This window comes from Taudactylus pleione, unplaced genomic scaffold (genome assembly GCF_031769625.1).
Source record: "Taudactylus pleione unplaced genomic scaffold, aTauple2 ptg000707l, whole genome shotgun sequence".
NCBI classification, from domain to species: domain Eukaryota; kingdom Metazoa; phylum Chordata; class Amphibia; order Anura; family Myobatrachidae; genus Taudactylus; species Taudactylus pleione.
Genome location: NW_028285109.1, coordinates 3390535 through 3418092, shown reverse-complemented (window position 1 = coordinate 3418092; position 27558 = coordinate 3390535). Strand labels below are relative to the sequence as shown.

Sequence of the window (27558 nt, the reverse complement as noted above, 5' to 3'; positions counted from 1 at the left end):
GGCGGTACAGTAACCGGCTGATATGTGTTCAGCAGAGTATCACTGCATTGCTTGGTGGTACATCGCCTATAATTGAATTTACCCCAAACACATTAGATCCACACCATCACATGTCTAATCTGTTGTGTTAATTTCTTTCCAGAACGCAAGTACGGTAGGTGTGAAATAGACTGGTCTCTGGCTAGAAGCTCCACACCGTACAAATGTTATGTTATTGGTGTCTTCCTCTGGTGCTTCTTCATTCCAGTGATCATCATGGTCTTCTGCTATGTATCAATCATACGGGCTGTTCACAAAAGTCACAGAAGCTCCCATGGAGGAGACTGCAGTCAACGTCAACTCACCATGGAAAGAGACATCACCCGGGTAATGTAGAGATCTGATGTAGACGCTAAATAAGTAGGAAAAAGTAATTCCTCCTCTATTTTTAGAAGATGACACATTTTCTACCATAGGCAGCAATTGAGCCAGGTACAAAGTTGGATTTGACAAAATGCTCCTTAAGTGGAAATGTACAAAAGAGTTATGTAAATGCCCTTTAACATTTAACAGTAGACACAAGCAATTTGTCTGAGACTGCTTTAGATTTAAAGTTTTGTCAGTCTGAGGATATGAGCAGAATAAACCTTGCTTTGGTAAAACCTTTAGGCGGATTAAGAGCTCATTTGAATGTTGGGGAAATCACATATTTTATTCTGTTATTTGGAAGAGTAATTCAGTTACAAATGTAAATAGCAACACATCTGCATATTCCACATAAAATGCCAGCTAAGTGGCTGATCAAAGTGGCTGGTTGCTATTGTTGCTCGGCAAAGTAAAATAAACAACCGTTGTTAAGAACTGATCCCTGGGCGATACAACTACACTATGTAAAATAATGTTGTTCACCAGTAAGTTTATTTGTAGATCTGCTAGAGGTTTGGTTTTGTAGTTTGTTGGATTTACCTTTTTGTATTTTGCAATCACTTCCCAGTAGAAATAACCATATCTACATATTCCTGCTGTTCCCTCTTTCCCATTGTTCAAATAGATAAGCTGCCGTTCAACCATGTGGTGTAACTAAACCTTCAGGGCCACTAACTTGAGTCCCTCAGAGCAGGGGCGTAACTAGAACCTTGTGGACCTCAGACCAAAATTTTTAAGGGCCCCCCTCATTTCAGGTCTCAAACAGAGTATATACATATATTTACATGTATATATGTTTTTATATACACGTATATATGCAGTATGTTCTGTATTGTGCTCCCGACCTTATCTGTATGTTCTGTATTGTGCTATCCCATCATCTGTATGCACTGTGTTGTGTCCCCTTTCCCCATCCTGTGTCCATTATTATGTCCCCCTGTGTCCATTACCTATGTCCTTCCTCTGTGTCCATTATTATGCCCACCACATGTGTCTATTACCTATGCCCCCTCTTGTGTCCATTATTATGTCCCCCCTCTGTGTCCATTATTATGTCCCCCCTCTGTGTCCATTATTATGTTCTCTTCCTGTGTCCATTATTATGTTCTCTCTCTGTGTCCATTATTATATCCCCCTCTTGTGTCCATTATTAAGCCCACTCACCTGGGTCCATATTGTTCCTTGTGTCCATTATTATGTCCCCCCTCTGTGTCCATTATTATGTCCTCTCCCTGTGTGCATTATGTCCCATCTATCCCCGTGTCCATTATTTTGCCCCTCTCTGTCCATTATTATAACCCTCCTCTCTCCCCTCCCCCCTTCATAATGTTCTGTACTTTAGTTACCTTCCCTCTGCCTCACCTCCTCCTCCAGGGGGGCTTCCATCTCCCACGTGTCTTCCCCCCACTGACAGGAAGGTCAGGTCAGGTGCTGCTGACAGTATAACAGACAGCACTCCAGTAGTAAGTCAGTGGCACCTTCTGCTCAGTCCATCATTGTATAGATACCTAATTAAAAGCTCTATGCAATCCTGTCTATACCTTCTAAAATCCTGCCTATACCTTCTAAAATCCTGCCTATACCTTCTAAAATTGTCACTATCTAGCATAATGAGTCGCACATTAAATAAATTTATTTATTTATCAATCAAGTATTTTTTAACCAGACAGTTCATAGCAGCGCAACTTTCTTCTCTTTGTTCACTGGGTGTAGTTTTTTGTCAGACTAGCAACTGACATAAAGTTTTGCAGCGCTGTGTACTCTATCTCTGATTATTCGCATTAGTAGTATTTCACTTTAACAAGTAAGAATACTGGATTTAAACCTCTACACGCTCCTGCCTATAACCTCTACAGAATCCTGCCTAGAAACCTCTACTGAATCCTGCCTATAAACCTTCTAGGTTTTGACGCTATTTGCGTACCCAGTCATACAGTAAATAAATGCCTTCAGACCTTGAACATGTGTTTCCAAAGCACAAAGTATTATTCAAGTAAAGTACAGTTAGTTACACGCTGTGATCTAAGTACAATTTAGCGCAAAGAAATTATACAGACCCAAGATACAGTTATACATATGCACGCGCACTGGGACCAGTTACCGGCATTCATAAGAAACCTCCATCAACAGCATCAGCATGAAGACTCCAGGTTGGGGTCAGAACACACATATATACACCATTACAGAACTAGACAATACAATAGAGAAGTTTGGCATGGTTTCATTGGTTCCCAGTGTGGGTGCATCTGTTTCAGGATATTTAACAGGTTGATTCAAATGGACACAGACCAGCCTCCAACAGCCTTTGTCTCCGTTTTCCCCCTGCATGCAAATCTAGGCTGTTAATTTTACAAATTACATTTTGGTGCTTTAACTTTCTACGGTCCATAAGTTAAGAATGCATGTTGCAATCTTCACACCGATACCGGGAAGCTGTTGAGAAAATGCAGATCAGTATAACACCAAACACGGTTTACTTATCATGTATTAAGCCTAAGATACCAGATAACCTTTGTTCACAGCATTTGTAACAAATGAATAAAACTTGAATCTTATGCTTTAAAGCTATGGAACCTTTTTGTGAATGTGCAGTGTGTAAGTATTTGGGGTTTGAGAAATTATGCTAGTTAACTTGGGGCAGATGCGTGCGCACTAAGCTAATAAACAGCGTTTTCATACAGGATCTTATGATTTCGCTAATGTGCGTTATGTTAACAGCGCAACGGTGCGTAATGTGCGGTGTTTATGCATGTGATTCTATTTATGATGGATTTAATATATATATATATATATATATATATACATATATATATATATATATATATATGAAAAATATAAAAGGTGGAAATAAGCGCCCAATAGTGTGATACTGTTATGATGATTGTGACACGCACCACACAAATATGTTCTGTGTACCGTATAAACCTAATTCATAGGCATGTAGTATGGGATCTTTTGGGAACCTCACTCCTAGTTCTCCTTTGCTGTATGGTCCTCAGGTAACATGAAAAATACAAAGGGTGGAAAAAAACGCCCAATAGTGTGATAATATAATGATTATTGTGACGCACCACACAAATATCTTCTGTGTACCGTGTTAACCTAATTCATAGGCATGTAGTGTGGGATCTTTAGGGAACCTCACTCTTCGTCCCTTATATGACTTAGTGAGATGATGATAACTGATTGTCACCAGGCCCAGTTAATGTATATGGGAACAAGATAACACTCTCATGGTGTAATACTACACAAAATTTTTATACACACACATGAAATACATACAAAAAACAATTACATTAAAAAGAAGTATCAAAATCTTATCTGGTGTCTGACTTAGTCAGAGAGCATTGGCCACACTGTCCTCAACGCGTTTCACCTCTGATGCTCAAATTGGCTGGGCTTCGTCAGGAGGATATTATGAGAGGGTTTATCCCTACCTATATACCCTAAAACCTAATTGCATAATTAGAAAATGCCCAAAAAAGGCCGGATCGGATGTCCGGTGGGCGCCGCCATTTTGAGACTCATTGCGCATGCGCAAGACTCCCGAGTATCGCAGGAGTTCCGCAAGAGACCTTACAATGCATCTCCTTTGTATAGAGCGTCCTCGCTCTGCGTGTCACGCCCGACTCTATTAGGGGCTTTACACGCTCTTACTTAGCCATCCATATGTTACTAAGAAGCCGGCGGCCATTTTCTCAAAGCACATTGTGTTTACATGGCCGGCGCCATTTTGTGTGAGTCCAATGTGCATTACAAAAAGGGTATAACTTAAATGGCAAGGATATATTTAGCAGAATACTCGTTCTAGTGTCCAAGATAAAAGGATGTACAAGTATATGATGACAATACCAATAGAATATTAGTAATTTTTATACTATTGTTTAGATATTAAGATTAAAAAATAAAAAATAAAAAAATACCTAATAAGAATAAATGAATAGATAAGTAAAAAATTTAAGAAACCTAGATATACATAATTAAAAATGTTATGTAAAAATAAATACCATAAGGTCATAAAAATGATGTAAATTCATAACTTTCGTTTAAACCACATGGGACCATCGTATTTAAAGTGAAGATCCAGGACATCTCCCGCTGCGATAGTTTTTTCTCTCTGTCACCCCCTCTATCGCTCAGCTGTAGATAATCAATGTCTTTATATTTTAAGCCTGTTGGATCTCCATTGTGGTATTTAAGGAAATGTTTAGGTACAGAATGATTGTCCACTTTGTTTTTGATAGCTCTAACATGTTCCTGTATCCTGAGTTTAACATTTCTTTTTGTTTTCCCCACATATTTAAGATTACACGGGCATTCTAGGATGTAAATAACCCAAGTGGTGAGGCAATTAATTTTACTATTGATCTTATAAGATACTTTATTATTAAAATTAGAAAAAGAAGTGTGACAGCTACTAACATAATTGCACATATTGCAACTATTGCATTTAAAAAAAACCTTTATTATTTAGAAAATTTGCTGCAGCCTTTCCCAAAGGCTTTAGAGTGCTGGCGGCCAAGTGATTTTTCAGATTTCTTGCTTTTCTGAAGGCTATGGCCGGTTTCATTGGTAAGACTTTATTCAAAATAGGGTCGGTTTTTAGAATATCCCAATGTTTATTGAAGATCCTTCTTATTTCTCTCTCTTTGTTATTGTATTGTGTAACAAAAACAATATTCCTTTCCCTATTTTCCTTTTTCTTATACTGTAATAGCGTATCTCTATCTACTGCATGGACTTGTTCTCTCGCTTTCTGTATGCATTCTTCAGGATACTGTTTTTGCTTTCTGTATGCATTCTTCAGGATACTGTATTTGCTTTCTGTATGCATTCTTCAGGATACTGTTTTTGCTTTCTGTATGCATTCTTCAGGATACTGTTTTTGCTTTCTGTATGCATTCTTCAGGATACTGTTTTTGCTTTCTGTATGCATTCTTCAGGATACTGTTTTTGCTTTCTGTATGCATTCTTCAGGATACTGTTTTTGCTTTCTGTATGCATTCTTCAGGATACTGTTTTTGCTTTCTGTATGCATTCTTCAGGATACTGTTTTTGCTTTCTGTATGCATTCTTCAGGATACTGTTTTTGCTTTCTGTATGCATTTTTCAGGATACTGTTTTTGCTTTCTGTATGCATTCTTCAGGATACTGTTTTTGCTTTCTGTATGCATTCTTCAGGATACTGTTTTTGCTTTCTGTATGCATTCTTCAGGATACTGTTTTTGCTTTCTGTATGCATTCTTCAGGATACTGTTTTTGCTTTCTGTATGCATTCTTCAGGATACTGTTTTTGCTTTCTGTATGCATTCTTCAGGATACTGTTTTTGCTTTCTGTATGCATTCTTCAGGATACTGTTTTTGCTTTCTGTATGCATTCTTCAGGATACTGTTTTTGCTTTCTGTATGCATTCTTCAGGATACTGTTTTTGCTTTCTGTATGCATTCTTCAGGATACTGTTTTTATATATATCATTCCTTACTATCATTTTTAAACTGCAATGCAATGTGTTATTTGTTATGAGATTCACTCTCAAACAGGGTGGAGACCCCCAGCCGATTGCTGGTGCCATATTGTCTGTCAGTGAGTTTAAACAGTTCTTTTCATGCAGATTTCTTACCATTGTTCATTCAGTCAAATTCAAGTGTCTGGACCATATTACAATTGCCACAGCTACACCTGTCCACATGTGGGGTCGCTCTATTTACATGCAAAACACCCACAGTTCCTGGTGTATTGTCTTTTCTAATTACTTTTCTGAGGAAGCTGTTTTTCTAGTTGTTTTGGTATTTTATCTATGCAAGGTTGTTCCCGGTACCAAAAACATTGCCATCTGTACTTAGCTCGTGAGTTGTAACTTAAAATGGCACTGGGAGATCAGTCACAAAATGGCATCTTGCAGATTCTTATTTTTAAGATGGAGTCTGGTTGCCATTCGCAAGATGGCGTTGCTCCTAGCTAATTTTACACTGATTCTGTCTCAGCCACTAAACCAGATTCGACACAAGCAATTAAGGTTAGTGTTCTCTGGAGCACCAGGATAACTGAGGGTGGCTAGATGACCTACCTTAGTAATTTTTGACACAGTAAATAAATGCTTTCATACTTTGTGGTTCCAAAGCACAAAAAGTTATTATTCAATATAAAAACAGATGGTTACATGCTGAGATCTAAAGACAATTAGCGCAAATAAATCATACAGACCCAAGGTACAGTTGTAACATACGCACGCGCTCTGGACCCAGATACTGGCATCAGCAATAGAGACCTCCGTCAACAGCACAGCAAGAAGACTCAAGACTGGTTTCAGAGAGCGTACATATATACTCTTTACAGGGATAGGCAATACAATAGACAAGTTTGGCATGATTCCATTGGTTCTTCTTAAAGGTGCTTTTGTTACAGGATAGTTCATAGGTCAATTCGAATGGACACAAACAGCCTCCAACAACCCTTGTGTCCTTTTTCCCACATGCTAATATAAGCTGATAACATTACAGAGTACATTTTAATGTTTAACTCTCTATAGTCCATAGTTTGCAGACGCATGTTGCGATCTTCTCACCGATGATACTGGAAATCTGTTGAGACACAGTGGATCAGTACAACACCAAACATGGTCTGCTTACCATGTACTAAACCTTAGATATCAAATAACCTTTATTACACAACATTAAAATAACTGCATAAACCTTTAATGCTAGGGAACCTTTTATGTAAGGGTGCAATGTGTAAGTATTGGGGAATTGGGAAAAGACACTAGTTAGCACTGTGCGACTATGTGTTTTGTGGAGTAAACCATGGTATGTGTTTTGCAGGGATAATCAATTTATATGTATTAGTGGCTGTCTGTATTTATGTGGTGGGGACTGTTAACTTCTTTCTATTGCGTGGGAAACGCAGAACGCTAAATACTAGCATCGCCGTATGTACTTATAATGGCGAGTTTCACTAAAATGGTGCTGGGCGGCCAGTCGCAAAATGGCGTCTCATTGCCATTTGCAAAATGGCGTTGCCTCGATCTAATTTTAAACCGATCCTGTCTCAGCCAATTATCCGGCTTCGACAGTCCACCCTTTGATAGCAAACAACATGCTATCATACTCTGATTTTAGAATTAATTTAGGCTTACATTATGGCATATTATTTAATGTTATATTATAGGATGGCACAAGGTGGTTCTTAAACCATCAATAATGTGTCTCTAGGAGGGGACATAAAACTACCCCTATACACACACCGCAGATCTTGGGAGATCATGGGAAAGATGTGGGGATGCACCAATCCTATAAAGGAAGTCTTGAGGGGGAATAGGGACTTACATTATTTAAGATGTTTTAAAATAACATTTTAATAACACATTTTATACATGTCTAAATCTTATACATTATACGATGGTACCTTTTAGTTCAGGGTTGTAATGCAGTTCTACATTTACCTCAGTATTCATATTGTTACTACTGACCACCATCATAATTTCACTTTTCTGGTTTACCTTATCTTTACATTTTTCACATTTCAACACAGTAGGAACACACCTGACACATAAGCCAATTACTATGATGACAACCAGTATGAGGATCAGGAGTTTACCTATGCTTGCATTCATTTCCTGGACCCACTCTCCTAGACTTGAGAACCATTTCATTGGGTTCAACCATGAAACCCATTCCCCTACCTTCTCCTCTACTTCAGCCACTGAAGCATTATGGTTCTTTCGAAATTCCCATTTTAGCTGCAGAATTTCATCCATCTTCCAGTCTATTACCTCCTTGGGATCGCTGGTATCGTTTGTAATGTTAAGTGCAACACTTTACCCCAAATTGGGTGGCCAAAGTTACGCAATACCCTCCAGTGACAGCTGTTAAATAATTTAACACAAGTCTGTGTTGCACCAGTTCTTTCTTGTATGCTTGCAGCTCCCTACCTGTATACCTGAATGTGTCATCATACATCTCAGTGATATTATCTATTAATTTAGCAAGATCTTGGATATATCTAAAATTTAGTGTACCCCGAGCAATCCTGGTGGGATCCAGTGCTACCAAAACTTGAAAGCCAGTTGTCTCACTAATTAACTGTGTGGCTTTATGCACATCACCAGGTATCATATTTGTTTTGTCTCTGTGTTCATACTGTGTGTGAAGATATGGTGATGGTGTGTATTTATGAACCAAGCATTTCACCATGTGTGAGGGTCATAACCTCTGGGACTACTCTTCCCAGGTAACACAAACCTTCGGAACTCGGAGAGAGCCACTCTTTCCTTCCACATATAAAATATACATCATCGGGGAGAACATAAGGAATAGAATGCATCATGGTCATCCAACACATTTCCCTAACAAATGATCCTATCTCAGGTTCTGCCATATGGTTAATATACACGTTTCTGGTTGAATAACCCGGGCACAGTACCCTTAGTGTATATTTATACCGGAAGTGTCTTCCACCCAACCTAATTGTGCATAACAGTTCAAAATTCATAAGCTCATGATCAGCTCTTTGTGAGAAGGTCATCGTCTGGTTATTCCCAGTCAGCTCCCAACTTCCTGGTTCATTGAAGTTGGTGATGTTTTAACACAAAAGTGTTTTATCTGCCTGGTACTGGTGGAGCTTAAAATGGGGTGGTTTGGTATTAAGAAATTTTCCGTCCAGTGTCTTCCCTTTTTGCAATTCTAAAATTTCAGAGATATTTAATGGGAATGGCACTAATCCTACATTATGCTGTCCATGGGGCATGTGAGAGCACACCCAACAGTCAGTTTGGTTCAAAATTTTGCCCACCATGGTGTGATAATCCTCTAAAGGATACCCACCCCAATACTGATTATATTTGGGTTACACCATTGGATGCATCTCTCATCAATTACGGACCCACAGAACTCACACATACAATAATCCTCAGACGATAGACCTTCACACTGTCTCCGAGTATCCAAAATAGCAGATCTCTTAACAATTACTGTACTAAGATTGGTCAAAAACTCCCCTGATTGGCATAGCACTCCTCCTTTCGATTCCACTCCACCAATACTGCCATCAGCTCCCATCTCCTCTATCGGTCCCCCGTCACAGAAACCAGAAATCCCAGAAAAAAACAGGATGATGGAAACTCTGGAAGAGAATACAAAAATGAACATAGCAGACCAGTCCATTGCCGTAGCAAGGACTTACAAATTTCTTTAGCTCAGATATCTCATTGCAACCTTTTAACCTTACTGGAACAAGCTCACGATCGACAGGTCCACGTTATCTGCCTCGTCTCTGCCTTGTTTCTCCACAGGTTGGTTGACCTTCTTACAGTGAGTGGAATGGACCCAGGTATCTCTCTCGGCCACTTTCAAAGATGTGGTATTCGTCAGCAACACCTGATACGGACCTTCCCAATGATCAGTCAAACAACCTGAACGCAAGAAATTTCTGATCACAACATATTCTCTAGGTTCAACATTATGACAGTTTGTTTCAGACATATCATGGGACAACAATTTCAGTTTCTGCTGTTGCTGTTTTAACTGTTTACTCATTGTTATAATATACCTTACAGTTACCTCGTTGTTACCTTTCAAGTCTTCCTGCGTACTTATAATCAAATGAGGTTGTCTACCAAACAGTATTTCAAAGGGGGACAGATTTAGAGGGGGTCTAGGAGTGGTCCTTATGCTATGTAGGACCAACGGTAATGCTTCTGGCCATCCTAGTCCAGTCTCTGCCATGATCTTACTTAATTTATTTTTAATAGTACCATTCATCCTCTCCACCTTGACACTGGCTTGCGGTCGGTAGGGGATATGAAGTCGACAATTAATACCCATCAGTTTACACATATTTTGAAAAACATCACCTGTGAAATGAGTACCCCTAGCACTCTAGATAATTTTAGGGATACTGTATCTGCACACAAACTCCTGAAGAATTTTCTTGGCAGTAAACACAGCAGTATTAGTGGCAGCTGGGTATGCCTCAACCCAATTGGAAAACACATCAGTGCACACTAATTCATACTTGAGATTCCTGCAGGGTGGTAATTGGATGAAATCAATTTGTATTATCTGGAAAGGTCAGTCAGTCGGAGGAATGTGGGATGGTTCAGTAGGGATCATATTCCCAATGTTTTTTCTCAAGCAGGTCAGACAGGACATTGCTCTCTTTTCTGCTTGTGAAGAAAAACCTGGTGCGCACCAGTATGCTCTCACCAATTTACACATACCTTGCTTTCCCAGATGAGTCAGACTGTGCGCTGCCTCAGCCAGGCTTGGGTAGTATGCCTTGGGAGCCACTGGCTTACCTTGACCGTCTCTCCAGAGTCCAGAGGACTATTGCCCACATCCCTTGGACCTCCAGACTGACTTTTCCTGGATAGAACACAAACTTTGCATCTCAATTAATTTCAGCATATCAATTGTTTGAAAAGTCATAATTTGTTCATTTTCAACCCTGCTGCCCATTTTGCAGCTTCGTATGCCCTGTTGTTGCCCAGTGACACCAGTTCATCCTCACATGTATGGGCTTTACACTTAATTACTGCCACTGCCTTTGGCAATTGGATTGCTGTTAGTAGTCCTATTATATGTTTGGAATGTGCAATTGGTGTGTCTGCTGCTGTCATAAACCTTCTCAGACGCCACAAGGCACCAAAATCATGTACTACCCTGAAGGCGTACCTAGAGTCAGTGTAGATATTAGCAGATTTACCTTCCACTAATTCACACGCTCTCTTTAGTGCCACCAGTTCCGCCACTTGGGCCGAGTGTGGTGGGCCTAAAGGTTCGGCTTCTATAACGTCCTCGTCATTTACCACAGCATAACCTGTACATAACTCTCCAGTGTCAGTTTGTCTATGACAACTCCCATCCATGTAAAATGTCACATCTAATTTTCTAAAGGTGTATCCCGTATGTCAGGTCTTGCAGTAAAGGTTTGATTCAGATATTCCATACAATCATGTGCATCAATATACCTGCAGAACTCACCTGTTGCCAGCGGCTCACCTCTCTCCACCCTTTGTGCATCATGTTGCACATATGGTAAATACGTAGCTGGATTTAACGTACTGCACCTTTTGATGGTGATGTTTGCAGGTGCTATTAAAGCCAGTTCCCATTTTGTGAACCTAGCTGAGGAGACATGTCTGGTGTGGGCAGAGTTTACCAAAGCAGATACAGCATGGGGAGTATAGACAATCATATCATGGCCTAGTACCACATCCTCACTCTTAATGACCAATAGAGCAGTTGCTGCTACACTTCTAAAACACATTGGGAGTGATCTTGCCACAGTGTCCAATTGTGCACTGTAGTATGCTACGGGCCTACTGGCATCACCATGTTTTTGTGTGAGGACACCTGCTGCACAACCAAATCAAAAGGTTTTTCATAATCAGGTATTCCCTCTTGTCAGACTATCCTTAAGATTAAGGAAAGCCTGCTCTGATTCCTCTGTGTGTATGACACGATCGGGCTTTGAGGAAGAGACTAAGGCCCTCATTCAGAGCCGTACGCTCTGAGCAGAGCGCACGCTCTGAATGAGGGCCGGGCTCCATTTTCATGGAGCGTCCTCCTGGACGCTCGTATAGCTGTGGGTCACCACCCACAGGCTATACGAGCATGCATTTTGATGGCCGCGATGGTCGAGACCATCGCGACCATCGAAATTGCGAGCCGGAGCCTGCGGTTGAGGTTTTCAACCGCAAGCTCCGGAGTGATTTTGGCTCTATCAGAGCCAAAATCACTCCCACTGGCATCACTAGTGATGTCAGTGGGCCGGCTTCTGACGGGAGGCGTTCCCGTGGGAACGCCCCCGTCAGGGAGGCACGCCCCCGGCACGCCCACCAAAGGGGGCGTGCTGTCAATCAACATTGACAGCACGCCCCCTTTGATCGGACACAACGAGCGAAGGACTTTCCTTCGCTCATCGCGTCTGGCGCATGCGCACGACGGAGCTCCCTCCGTCGTGCGCATGCTCAGTGCATAACATCGACCCACTTGCGAGCGGACAGCCGCTCGCGAGTGGGTCTGAATCAGGCCCTAAGTCCTGTATTGGCAAGGCCAAAATAGAAAAACCTAGGATCCACATTCTGCAGTATCCACACATTCCCAAGAAGGTACGAATTTGCTGTTGGTTCTGCGGCAGTGTCATGTTCTGTATGGCCTGGATTCTGTCATTTGTGAGATGTCGTAACCCCTGAGTTAGGCAGTGTCCCAAATATTTAACCCTGGACTGGCATGGCTATAGTTTGTCCTTAGCAACCTTGTGTCCTGTTTGCGAGAGATGAAGCAACAAAAGTTTGCTATCATTTAAACATGACATAAACGAATCAGAACATAACAATAAATCGTCCACATATTGTATTAGAACAAATCCATTGGCAGGTTGAAAAGATTGTAAACAGTCGTGTAAGGCCTGGGAGAAGATACTGGGAATGTCTATGAAACCCTGGGGCAATCATATCCATGTGTATTGTATACCCCTGTATGTGAAGGCGAATAGGTACTGACAGTCAGGATGAAGAGGTACAGAGAAGAAGGCAGAACAGAGGTCAATGACAGTGAAATGGGTTGCATTTGGTGGGATCTGCATGAGAATGACAGCTGTTTTGGCACTATGGGAAATTGGCTCTCTACCACCTTATTAACCCCTCTAAGGTTTTGTACCAGCCTATAACCCCTCCCACAACTTTTCTTCACAGGAAAGATGGGACTGTTGGCTACACTAGCTGTACGAACTAAAATTCCCTGCTGTAACAATCGCTCAATTATGGGATAAACCCCGAATTCTACCTCCTGTTTTAATGAGTACTGGGGAATTTTAGGAGCTTGCCTACCACTTTTTAGATTTACCATTACGGGACTTACTTTTACCATTAATCCAGTGTCCTGTCCATCCTCGGTCCAAAGTGAATCTGGAATTTGGGATAACATTTGATCTACCTGAGATTAATTTTTACTTAAACCAGTAGAGTGATACATTATCCTTTGGGGTGTATCCAACATATCCCTCACCTAATGCGCAACTCTCTCTGGGATATCTAGAAATATACCATCAGGGGTACAATATATGACACATCCCATTTACATAACAAATCCCTTCCCAGTAGGTTAGTAGGAGCCGCTGCTGCCAGGAGGAATGAATGCCTGGTATGAAATGGCCCGATAGTGACCTCTGTGGATTTTGTTAAAGGATAATGTTGCACTTTACCCGTTACACCCATTGCTGGTACCATCTCGCTGGTTACCTGTAAGTTAGCAGGAGATTTTATCACTGAAAATGATATTTAGTACCAGCTACATCAACCATCATCACCGGTTCTTCCCTTGTACTTCCCGTTAACCTGACTATCTGTAGACTATAGGTATGACCTGACCCCTAACATTGACTCTCACTCTCCAACACAGCATTTACAGCCATAATTGGAGCTGGTGACTGTTGTGGGTTTCCTGTAGTCTGTGTATATCCCTTATGGGGATATCCAGTTACTCCCTGGTTAGGGGGTCCCGCCCTCTTCACCTTACAATTCTTACTTACATGTCCCACTTGGTTGCAGTTAAAGCACCTTTGTGAGTGGGGTGGGTGAAAGGATTGTGGTGTGGGTTGAGTGGAAGGGAAAGATGATGGGTGTGGAGAAGGATATTGTGGGAAATATGGTGGTTGTGGATAGTATGGGTTTTGTGGCTGTGTGTGATAAGTGGGGTAGGGCTAGGTTGTGGTGGTACAGGATTGGTGAGAACGTGTAGTTGTACAGGTGCAGGTGTGTTCGTTGGCTGTGATGTCACAGTCATTCCTTCTAGAGCTTGAATACTAATAGCCATTAGCTTCTAGCTCTGGGTCTCTCTCTTTTTAAGAATGTTCTTAGCGTGTTCAATAGCGGATTTTATGAGGGTGTCTACAGTGACTCCCCTCCAGCCAGGTTGTGAGGTCTGAACTCGGGTCTTTAGGTTCTCTTTTAGACCATCCATAAGTACAGTGACGATCATTCCCCTGTGATGAGTGCTATCTTTAATATCCTCTAACCCAGTGTACTGGGTGATAGCCTGCAGAACTCGGTTACAATAATCCTCTGCAGATTCACTCTCTTTTTGTTTTATGGTGAAAATTTTGCTCCAGTTAACTACTACTGGAAAATATACACCCAATTGAGTTATAATGTGGGAAATGTTACCTTGGTTAATTTCGTCTGTTAGGGGAACATCTCCATCCAATACACAATCCGTGATAAACTTTGTCACGTTGGTATTGCGTGGAAGACAAGCCATTAACACCACTCGCCAATCTTTATTGGTTGGCTCGTGAGCACTACCCAAATTTAAAAAAAATCTTTGGCATTTGGCTAATTCCTTTTTGGGATCGGGGAAATCATTCATTATGGAATTTAGCTACGCTCTTGTCCAAGGACAATGCATTGCTACCTCCCTTGTGGGCACTACACCGTTCGCATCCGCATTCCTATTCGGAACAGCTATTGTCCGGATGGGATGCAGACCGGCCGCACTGCTACTTTTGACCTTATTACCTGGCTGGGGATTTAGTCTATTACTGCTACGTATAGGGTTAACAACTTCCTCTATGGGTGCAGTGGATGTTAACACTTCTGTACTATCACTGACGAAGATGGCGGCACCACTTGTGCTTGTTGTGGTGGAGCATCTAACATGTGTACAGCATGGGAAATGGCAGACATAACAATAGGTTCATCATCCGCATCATAAACATTTTCCTTATGATTACTTAAGAGAGGGTACAAATTACTTGTTACATTTTTATGGGTTTTTTCAACAACTGTACCTGCACGTCCATCCGCATAGGGCGGTGGTGGTGCGTGTGAACCACTGGCAATACTTTCCGCAATGCTTCCTTGCTGCACATGCGTGCATTCACCGCAGTTTAGCGCTGTGTGTGTACTCTCTGGTGATGTGCTCGCGACGCTAGTTTGCATCACATGCACGCCTTTAAGCCACACATCCCCCTCACACTGCCATCATTTTAAACACTCATTATATTTTATCTTTTTCATTCGAGAGCGCACCATACAGATGCTATCTCGGACATTGTTCAACACCTCCTTATCAAAGCTGCCAATTCTGGGAAACGGTCTAACACTCTTCATCGTCATTTTAAACCATACATCACAATACCTAATTTCATAAGCACCACACACCTATGGAAGAATAACCAGGCTGCTTCCACGCACCTAATCCCTTTTTGACTACCTTTCAACTGCTAGCATGTAGGCATTCCAATACCTTCCCTTTTCAGTGATTTCATCCACCCTTTACCCAGTTCACAATCACAATTTTGTCAAAACTGTGCGGTTCAATTACAATGCTCAAATAACCCTAACTGATCACTGAATACTGTAATCACACTGGGAGCCGAACCTACAACAAAGACAACAACTACACCTGCTTATGTGTTAGTACGGTATCTACTACCGAGCTACTAGGTCAACCCTTGCGCTTAGTCCTTAAGGGTCCTACGATACCCTTAACTAGAGAACTGTTGTCCCTACCAACAAATACTCACTGTTACACACTCTTTTCCTGCGCAGAAAAATACACGTTTTCCCAAACTATGGCAACACTGATCAATGTATTTACAACAATGCTATCTATCAATATCACCGTGCACTCTCAACGGCTTTGTCTAAAACACGTGGCAGCAATACTGGAAGTACGTATACGCTATTGTGCGACTAGTTGCATACACAATAATGTGACTACTACACAACACGTATTATGACTTTTATGCTATAGTGCGACTGGTCGCATACGCAATAATGTGACTTCCCCTTTTTAACACACAAAAAAAACTATCAATGAACGAAAACAAACTTTTTCCTCCCTCGTCCCTGGATTCTTAATCAGCACTTCTAAAGCCACAATAACAGGTAGCAGACTCTCAGCAACAAAGTGGTAGCAGATTTCGAAGGCACAATGCGTTCTCCTGCTATGGCGCCTCCACCCTTTTGCTGAGAGATCGCTACTGAGTGTTACCAAGTGACCTGTAGCGTGATTAACACTGCGAGTCCCCAACTATGGATACCTAATTAAAACCTCTATGCAATACTGTCTATACCTTCTAAAATCATGCCTATACCTTCTAAAATTGTCGCTATTTAGCGCAATAGTCACACAGTAAATAAATGCTTTCAGACTTTGAATGTGGTTCCAAAGCACAAAAAGTTATTATTCAATATAAAAACAGATGGTTACACGCTGTGATCTAAAGACATTAGCACAGATAAATCATACAGACCCAAGGTACAGTTGTTACATACGCACGCGCTCTGGACCCAGATACCGGCATCAGCAATAGAAACCTCTGTCAACAGCAGAGCAAGAAGACTCATGACTAGGTTCAGAGAGCACACATGTATACTCTTTACAGGGATAGGCAATGCAATAGACAGGTTTGGCATGATTCCATTGGTTCTTCTTAAAGGTGCTTCTGTTACAGGATAGTTCATAGGTCAATTTGAATGGACACAAACAGCCTCCAACAACCCTTTGTGTCCTTTTTCCCGCTACATGCTAATCTAAGCTGATAACATTACAGAGTATATTTTAATGTTTTAACTTTCTATAGTCCATAGTTTGCAGACGCAAGTTGCGATCTTCTCACCGATGATACTGGAAATCTGTTGAGACACAGTGGATCAGTACAACACTAAACACGGTCTGCTTACCATGTACTAAACCTTAGATATCAAATAACCTTTATTACACAACATTAATAATTACTGCATAAACCTTGAATATTACATTTTAATACTAGGGAACCTTTTATGTAAGGGTGCAATGTGTAAGTATTGGGGAATTGCGAAAAGACGCTAGTTAGCGCTGTGCGACTATGTGTTTTGTGGAGTACACCATGGTACGTGTTTTGCAGGGATAATCAATTTATATGTATTAGTGGCTGTCTGTATTTATGTGGTGGGGACTTTTAACTTCTTCCAATTACGTGGGAATCGCACAACGCTAAATAATAGCATCGCCGTATGTACTTACAATGGTGAGTTTCACTAATATGGTGCTGGGCGGCCAGTCGCAAAATGGCGTCGCCTCGATCTAATTTTAAACCGATTCTGTCTCAGCCAATTATCAGGCTTTGACAATTGGGTAAATGCCAGTGACAGGCCCACACCCGTGTAGAGCCCAGCGCACAGTGCACAGATGCACCTGTGGGATGTCACGCAGCGTGACATCACATTACAGACTAGAGGAGGGGCTGAGACACAGGGAGGGCTTATGGGCGAAGCCATCCACTGTGCCGCGGCTGCTCTAGTTTGTAATTAATATGTTCGGAGGCCAGGACTCGGAGGATTTGGCAGGGAGCAGGGGGTTGCTTGCTGGGCCGGCGGACCCCCTAAGCCGCAGGAAACCATAGCAACTGCACCCACTGCACCCTCTATAGTTACGGCACTGCCTCAGAGTATTTCAATCAACAGGGGGTCAGGACCAGAAGTATTTGTCATATATGTGACCAGATCGGTACAAGCATACAGTGTAATTACATCACAGTATTTTTGTATGAAGGTTCTGCTGAAATAAAGGCAGCAGCCAGTGCACTGTGTTCAGGTGAGACATGAAGACAATAAAGTTACTTCAGTTTGTGACTTGTTAAATTGTGGATACAGACAGAGCAGTTGATGTCTTATTTCTGAATCTTAGAAAACCATACATGGAGACTGGAGATGTTAGAGACGTGTACACTACATGTTTTTGGGAGCTGAAATATTTAATGCTGTAAATTACACTTTAGCCAAAGCCAAAACAAAAAACAAGGTTAGGGAATTAGGACATTTCGGCCATTGCTTGTCTCAGTCTATGGAGTCAATACTATTCCAGGCAAAGGGTGTAAGTTGCCGTTGCAACGGTGTTAAAACGCCAGCAACGGACCGGCACCTTGCAGCCTACGCAACCCGCTCTGAGCCCGAATTCGCTGAAATTTGCTCAGAGCCTTATGGGGCTGAGAGCAATTTTAAGCGAATACAGGCTGCCGTAAAACACCGGCAATATCATTGCAGCTAATAGGATTGAACCCTAACTGCCTAGGAGGCAGAAAAACAAGATACATCTTACCAAAAAGTCTATTTATACCCCTTTCAGACAGAAATCCAAATTACTGGGTTAAACATTTCAACCCGGTAATTTTGTGATTTACACAGGACCTTTTTCTGTCTGAAAGGGTCAGCCCGGGTCTAAATTCCTGGGACTTCGACCCTGGAATTTACCAGGGTCGGAGACACGGGAATTTAGTACCAGGTTGACCCTTTCAGACAGAAGAAATACACGTGTAAATCACAAAATTACCGGGTGGAATTTTTTGACCCGGTAATTTGATCTTCTGTCAGAAGGGGGGTACAGAAAGAATTGGAAGACATCCCGGTAGGCAAAAGCCGGGAAAAATCTGGGTTTTTTGCCATTTTCTGTCTGAAAGTGGTATTAGTAAACTCATATCTGGAGCTTAATTGCAAATATGTCTACTTAAAAAATACCAAATTTCTTCCATCTACTTAAATTTAGCATACTTGTTTTTTTTTAATCTATACACTATACTACTCTAGTTATTTATAGAAATAATTACATTTGTGATTATTATTAATTATTATTATTATTATTATTTTAGAATAAAACAAAGTTACCATAGTTATAGGTAGACAAATTCATATTAAATTACAAAATGAATTGTCATTCAACAATCAGATACAAATACAGTGGGTGTGAATGAATGGCGCTGTCTTTTGTGAAACAAGGGAGATATAAATGGAAGGATACTTATCTCCTGTTATATGGATAGTTTTGAATCACGATTAGTATTCTTTTTTGATGTTTTTCACTTTCTCCAAATTGAATTTGTTCATACATAAAAAATGTATATTCTCCCAGAGGAATGTCCGTACAAGGATTGAAACGCGTTGGAGGCATTCACTTATATCCAAAGAAAACCCTAAACAAAAATCTAAGGACAAAAGCAACAAATTGACAAACTGACAAAGAAGCCGTTGAGCCGTGCACTGCTCCTGCCAGGAAGTCATGTGACACCAAGCAAAGGAAGACCCAGAAGGACACCGCAGTGACGGAGCTCTCAGCTATAGAGGAGGGAAGGAAGGAGACAGATAGCAATAGAGCAGCAGGTGAGTCCCTTTCAAGTGGAGGGGGTATGCGATAGGGTTTTTTTTGAGAAGCCCACACCGCACTATCCCCTCCCTAGGCAGCGGCAACACAGTCAGTCACTCGGCACCCAGGGGATAGCTGGCCACTTACCCCCAATGGTCAGACACGGAGCTTGATGCCCGGCAGAGGTTCTCCCTTAAAGCGCTCAGACTCTACTGTCCTCTCCCGATATACCGTGTAAAGAAGACCAAGGCAAGATTCCTTAACTAGTGTTAATCACAAGCACACCCAGATGGCCAGGTCATCTAGTCTTCCTCTGTGACTGTGCTCCAGGTTCCCAGATATCCTGCTTGTTACTACCTTGGATCTTGGCTCGCTTCTACCCAAGTTTTCTTCTGCTTCCTGTGTTGTAGCTATCTGGTCAGCAAGTCCCTGGGTGAACTTTGGCTGAAGGTCAAGACTGTTGTGGAAACCGTTCGATTGTGATCTAAGGATTGTTTCCTTATATGCTTAATATACAAGCATATTCATGGTACACGCATATGAATATATATGTATCTAATTTAAGTTTACATTAACTACTACACTATCAGGCGCTTGTCCCTGTTCCCCCATTTTTTTCCTAGATTATCGGACCTACCAATCGGTATTCTCAAGGACTAAAGCTGCCACCTGTTGTCTAAATAAAAGGAGTATACTGTGAATGACCATAAGAAGAAGATAAAGATTTTCTGACTAGTACCTACTACAATTGAGATTGAACAAATCTAAGGAGCAGCACCACAAATCTACTCCTCCCCTTTTTTACACACACACACACATATATATATATATGAAATGCTGGGTGCTTGGTCATATAATGCATATAGAATAGAAACCAAAAAATGGTACACCAGCACACAGTGGTGTGCTGGTGTACCATTTTTTGGTTTCTAGTCTATATATATATATATATATATATATATATGTGTATACAATATATAAATAGCACACCTGACTTACGTCCTGATGGTGCAAGCTAAAGCTTGTAATGTTTTCTTTGAGTGAGTGTATCAAGTACAGTTGAAAAACTGAGTGTATGCACCTAAATATACGCTCATGCGTACCGGTACTCACACTACTTGTAGTTTAGACAATCCCATCTGGGTATCTTTTCTTTAAGGATTTCCACCATAAAAAAACTTTAGTAATGTAGACTGGTATAGAATGTATTTTTATTCCAAATATATCATAAGAGAATTAAAAACATTAAATAATTTGTCAGAATAATCTGCAAAAAATGTGCAAAAAGCATGTAAAGTCTATGATGACCTATAAAAAATATAGGTGGGAACTGCACTAGGGCAAAAATCAACAAAGAGGTATGTGTGGATATCGATAGGTGCCGGCTCCTATGTATAGCAAGATGGTCACACCTCCAGTCCAAAAAATTGTAGTGCTAGCTTCCCAACCTGAAGAGTCTCCAGTGACCAACGCGTTTCGAGATGTGCTCTCTTTATCAAGGTCTGGAGGTACTCAGGTAAATGTCTTGTTTATATAGTGATTGTCGGTGACGTCAGAATACCGTCACTTTCAGTGTACATCTTGCGGGGAAAGTGGAACTTTAAACAAAGTTCTTTCTTTTAAGGTTCTTCCTGGGCACTGGAAATTAGCCTCAAGTTAAATCCCCACATGCCTCCGCATTCAATCTCTCACGGGGAAATTTTCTCTGTAATCTCTCGCTCGAACCGGAAGTACTCAGACATCTGTATCTTCCTCTCTGCAAAACCAGAAGTACCCAGGTGGCCGCAGAGATATTTGGGAAATGTAGTTCTCTGATTAGTGTCCATTGAATGACGTTTTCTTCTATTGAAGACTGAATAAACGAAAGGTGTGCTTTCTCCATAGCGATAGAGGTAAACAATGTCTGGATTTAGTGTAAAAAATAAAAAAATTAGTCCAGAACTATATGAAAATAGAGAGCTTCTAAAACTGACAATATAAAAGTTGGAGGTAAGTCCAAGGTATAAAATATATATAGTGATCTCTTATCTCAGAGATATAAATATGGATGTGGAAGATATGATATAATTCAAATATTTTTTATCATAAATAGAACCTATGGGTGATAAAAGTAACATGAATAGTCACAGTAAAGGGGATGTTTCTCAGAATCATTACTCTATAAATTCTAGAACGACACTTGTGTTGACAATTGAACTTATGTGTACAGCAACACATATGTATATTGGTGCTACAAAAACGCAAGAGGAAAGGAAAAGGGGGATACACATAAAAACCTACTCAGAGCCGGTGCTACCATTAGGCAAATTAAGGCAGCCGCCTAGGGGCGCCGGCCACTGGAGGGCACCTCTGAGACAACAAATGAAAAAAATGAATGGCATAAAGCACGGCTGAGTGACATATACTATTGTGCCACAGCTGAGTGGTATATTATGAATTGGCAACAGTGTTATGAGTTACATTATGATTTTGACGCTCTCCTGTGTGGCATATTCTATATAGTATATTATGAATTTGGGACACTGCTGTGTGGCACATTATAAACTGGGGAGACTGATGCGTGGCTTATTATGAAATGGAGGGAGCAGGTTCAGTTGGTGAAATCTTGTCTAGGGCACCCAGAAACCTTGCACCGGCCCTGAACCTACCAGAGAGTTTATATAAATAAAACTTAATCTAAGGTAAAAATATACACAATAAAGGTTAAAAAAAAGGCTGGGGGGACCGAGCTCTTATTTTACAGATAAACTGAATGTTATTGCAGGAACTACTTAAATTCAAAGTCCTGGTTCAAACCTTTGGGACTTAAAGTGTTGAGTTTAAAAATAAGCTTCATTTCTGCTATTGCTAGATTTTTCTCTATATTTTGGTCCCTTCATGATGTTTTTATATGCTGATGCCCACGAATCTGCGAATATGTGAAGTCAGACAGTTGTGTTCCAACTTAAAGTGGTTGGAAAGATGGTGTGTCTGGAGCCCTTTTTTCACATTTCTTAAGTGTTCAGAGATCCTAGTTTTTAGTGGTCGTGTAGTGCGTCCCACATATACAAGACCGCATGTACATTCAACTAAATATACTACATTTGCAGTATTGCATGTAATAAAGTCACCAATTTTTATGTTGACCACATTCACTGTAATTTCACTATATTTAGCATGGTTGTCTTTAATTTTCCTACATGCGATACATAAGCCACATCTGTGGAACCCTTTGGTCCGAACTAGATGTTTGGAAGCAACCGGCAGAGTGCTTTTCACAAGATGGTTTTCAATGTTTCTATGAAGTAAGGTTCTTCAGGGATGATTTCATTCAGAATTGGATCCCTCCGTAAGAGGTGCCATTGTTTGTAGAATAGTTTCTCTACCTGCTTATATTGAGTTTCGTATTTGGTAATTAAGGCCCATTTCTGTTTATCTTTGCTAGTACTTGACTGATTATCATTATCCTTTTTAGGTTCGATTAACAAGGTTCTATCTTTCATAGAGGTATCTTCTATTGTGTTATTTAGTTGTTCTATGTTATATCCTTTTTCCATGAAGTCTCTTCTCATCTGACACATTTGTTCCTTACAGTCTTCATTCTTGCTGCAATTCCTCCTCACTCGAAGGAATTGACGCTTTGGGACACTCTTCAGCCAATTGCCATGGTGCTGGCTATCTATAGGTATAAAGGTATTAACGTTGGTGGGTTTCCGAAAAGTCTTGGTTTGCATTATGCAATCCTCTATATAGATTGTGAGATCTAAAAAGTTGATTTGTTCACAGCTGTGTGTCAATGTGAAATTGATATTCATATTATTGGTGTTAAGCAGTGAAAAATATTCTTCTAGAGCCTTTCCTGTTCCTTTCCATAACAAAATCACATCATTGATATAACGGTACCATTTAACAAGATTGGCACCCCAAGCTATGCCACCATATACATAGGTCTACTCCCAATAACTCATGAAGAGATTGGCGTTGCTTGGGGCAAATTTAGTGCCCATCGCAGTCCCAGTGCACTGCAGGAAAAAATTGCTGTTAAAGAAGAAGTAGTTATTCTCCAAGATAAATTTAATTGCTTCCAGTAGGAATTCTTTCCTCTCTGGAAGGAGATCTGTTTTATCTAAAGACCAGGATATGGCTTCTAGACCCTTGGAATGAATGATACATGTGTATAGTGATGTGATTCCGCAGATGCCAGTCTCATGTCATTGGTCCATATAAAATTTCTAATTTTAGCAAGAATGTCTCCCATGTCTTTCAAGTAGGAATTACTTTTCACTACCAATGGTTGTAAGGCTCCATCTATAAGTGATGATAGATTTGAAGTAAGGCTGTCTGTTCCAGCAATAATGGTCCTTCCAGGGAGATTGGTTGCATCCTTATGAACCTTAGGTAATATATACAATGTGGGGATTATAGGGTTTTCTACAATTATGAAGTCACTCTCTTTCTTGGATATACCTCCTTTCTGTATATGTTTTTCCAATAATTTATTGAGCTTTACTTTAATTTGATTCATAGGATCTGACTTCAGCTTAATATACGTTGTGGTATCTGATAGTTGCCTATGTATTTCTTTTGTGTAATCATCTCTATTCATGATCACTATTCCACCCCCCTTATCGCAGGGTTTACTAACAATACTTTCGTCTTTTCCTAAATCTTGCAAAGTTTTACTTTCTTTTTTGGTCAAATTGAACTCTACCTTCGGTTTCTTCAAGTTTCTTAGTTCGTCAATAATAACTTTGGAAAGAGATTAGAGAGAATATTTTCCCGCGAGAGATCGAATGCGGAGGCATGTAGGGCTAACTTGAGGCTATTTTCCAGTGCCCACGAAGAACCTTGAAAGAAAGAACTTTGTTTAAAGTCCACTTTCTCCGCAAGACGTACACTGGAAGTAACGCCATTCTGACATCACTGACAATCACTATATAAACAAGACATTTACCTCCAGACCTTGATAAAGAGAGCACATCTCGAGACGAGTTGGTCACTGGAGACTCTTTAGGTTGGGAACCTAGCACTACAATTTTTTGGACAGGAGGTATGTGTCATTTTTTCTTTTTTTGTTGACCATCTTGCTATACATAGGAGCCGGCACCTATCAATATCCACACATACCTCTTTGTTGATTTTTGTCCTAGTGTAGTTCCCACCTATATTTTTTATAGGTCATTATAGACTTGCATGTTTTTTGCAGATTACTCTGACAAATTATTTTATGTTCTTATAATATATTTGGAATAAAAATAAATTTTATACCAGTCTACATTACTAAAGTTTTTTATGGTGGAAATCCTTAAAGAAAAGATACCCAGATGGGATTGTCTAAAGTACAAAAAGTGTGAGTAACGGTACGCATAACCGTATATTTAGGTTCATACACTCAGTTTTTCAACTATACTTGATACACTCACTCAAAGAAAACATTACAAGCTTTAGCTTGCACCACCGGGACATAAGTCACGTATGCTATTAATATATTGTATACATACATATATATATTGTGATAGGATCACTGGTAAAGTGGTCTGTGGCAGGTACATTTGTCCCAGATTCCTGTCATTATGTGTTTTAAACCTCCAGGAGAAAGTCTGCAGTGTAGCAGGCTTGAGTCTCGGCTTTTGAAAAGCCGGTTTGGGACCTGGGGGTTGTGGGTGAGAGGAGAGGGAGGGCTCCACCCAGGGCCACTCCAGGTTTTGGGCCTTGCAGCCTTGTAACAGGCTTGTTAGGGTTTCCACCTGAGAGTGGCCAATATAAGCCTAGTGTGTTTAGGGCTGAGTGTCTCACCTGGGAGAGCAGGCAGGGAGTTTGCTCAGAGACGCATGAAAACCTAACTGTGAGTGTTGTGCTGTGCCTTTGTTGCTGGTGAGGGCATTAGGCCCTGCCAGGTTCTTGTAGTGAGGGAAGTCACTTGTGAAGTTAGCGCCCCGACAGGGCTAGGATTTATATTTGTTTTCTTTATGTTAATTCTGACATTGTACAATAAAGACTGGCGCCGACCAGCTTGTACTCGAATCCAGTCTGGCGTACTGCTTCCCAGCTGCTGTGTGTGAAAGGAAGGAGTCCTCTACCCAGGAGAGGGACCTCCTAACCTGACTGTGTCACAATATATATATATATATATATATATATGAGAGGTTCTTGTGGGATGTGAATTAGCATCATTTCCATACAAAGACACCGTTACAAGCTTATGAACACACCTTCTTTTGTAAGTTAGGTGCCTCTCTTCACCTCACAGGAGAACATAGAAATTATATATTTTTCTCTTGAGAATTGGATGTATACATATATATATATATATATATATATATATATTACGCATCTAGATCTTTATTTTGATATTGCAGACATCTGTACAGACTTCCACCTGTACCACATGTCTACTAATACTGCACAAAAGGTTAAGAAAATTTGAAAAACATCACCTTTGTATTATGTTTATTTTTTATGTATGAACAAATCCAATTTGGAGAAAGTGAAAAACATCAAAAAAGAATACTAATCGTGATTCAAAACTATCCATATAACAGGAGATAAGTATCCTCCCATTTACATCTCCCTTGTTTCACAAAAGACAGCGCCATTCATTCACACCCACTGTATTTGTATCTGATTGTATGCTGAGACCGTGGGGGATAGGTCTTTTTGTTGTGGATAGGCAGCAGTCTTTTTAGCAGCGCCACTTTCTTTTTCCCATCCCAGTACTTTGTCATTCAACAATGTTTTAATTATTTCTCATTTGTATTATCTGTTAGTTTAATACAACATGTGAATACTTCGTATAGTACAATACAGTCTAGTTAATCAGAGCCTGCTCCTAGAGACTATTTGCCAAATACTAATGTATGCTATGTTTCTGCCTTTATCCCTCCGGTGTCCTTTGTTATCTGTACAGCATTCCTGCTAGCTTGGTTTCCCTATGCAGTAATATCTATGTGGTCAGCCTGTGGTTACCATGTACCAGCTCTCACCAGTGTTGTGGCCACATTGCTTGCCAAGTCAGCGAGCTTCTACAATCCCATTATATACTTAGGTCTCAGCCCAAGTTTCCGACATGAGCTCCAGGCCCTGCTTTTCTGCATACAAGAGAAAGACCTGTCTCTGCCTTGTGAAAAACCAGTTATTGCATATAAAGCAAAGACGAGGCAGTCAGAGAGCCTCAGACTAAACAGCAGAAAGGCAGAGGACAAGACTGCACTGACTAATAGTTCTTTGCCACAAGTTGTGGCGTCACCAAATGAAGTGTCTGAAATTGAGAGAATGGGGAACAGGTATGCCAGTGTCGATGTTGCCAGTGTCGATGTTGCCAGTGTCGATGTTGCCAGTATCGATGTTGCTATTGATTTTGAGATAGGTCACAAAATGCATGTATAACTGCTTCCTATTGCATATACTGATCTAATATGAGGTGCCCTTACCACATCACATAGTATATAACAATAATGGAATAACCCAAGAGTGGGGTCAGGCGGTCTAAGATGCTTTTGTTTTAAACATATTTTAAACATATTGTACATTTACATTAAACTGACAGGATAGAAGAACAGTGTCAGTTTAATGAAATGCTCCATTCTTGCTGCTGAATGTCTGGCTCCTGGATCCTCAGAACTAATGACCCAAAGCCTTACAGTAATACCCCTTGTACACTGACCACATAACCTGGGTTATTGCTGTGTTAACCCATGTCACAGGTCAGTGTAAAAGGGCCCCCGAAAACTAACCCGGGTCCAGTGACCTAGCAATCAAACCCAAATAGCGAGCAGGGTTGTACCTGGGTTTTGGGGCAGATGTCATTTCCAAGCACAGACAGAAAACATAACACTACACCCTTGTGCAGTGTAAATGGCACGACCCGGAAAAAACCCGGGTCAGAGTCACAATGTGAACGGGGCCTTTCCCAGGTTGTAACCATATTCCAAATCCCAGGTCAGACCTAGGATTTTGGTGTAAAAGGGGTATAATTGATTCCTGTCACCAACTCTAGTGCCTAGTATATACTCAGAACCCATCAATCATAAAGGTGTTTGCCATACACACATTAAA

General features: G+C 40.7%; 1 pseudogene; it reads left to right on the top strand.

Annotated features, from left to right (window-relative positions):
• The window catches only part of LOC148477544 (opsin-5-like), a 33615-nt pseudogene extending 6726 nt beyond the window's left edge, over positions 1 to 26889 (top strand).
• Positions 26890 to 27558: the final 669 nt, after the last annotated feature.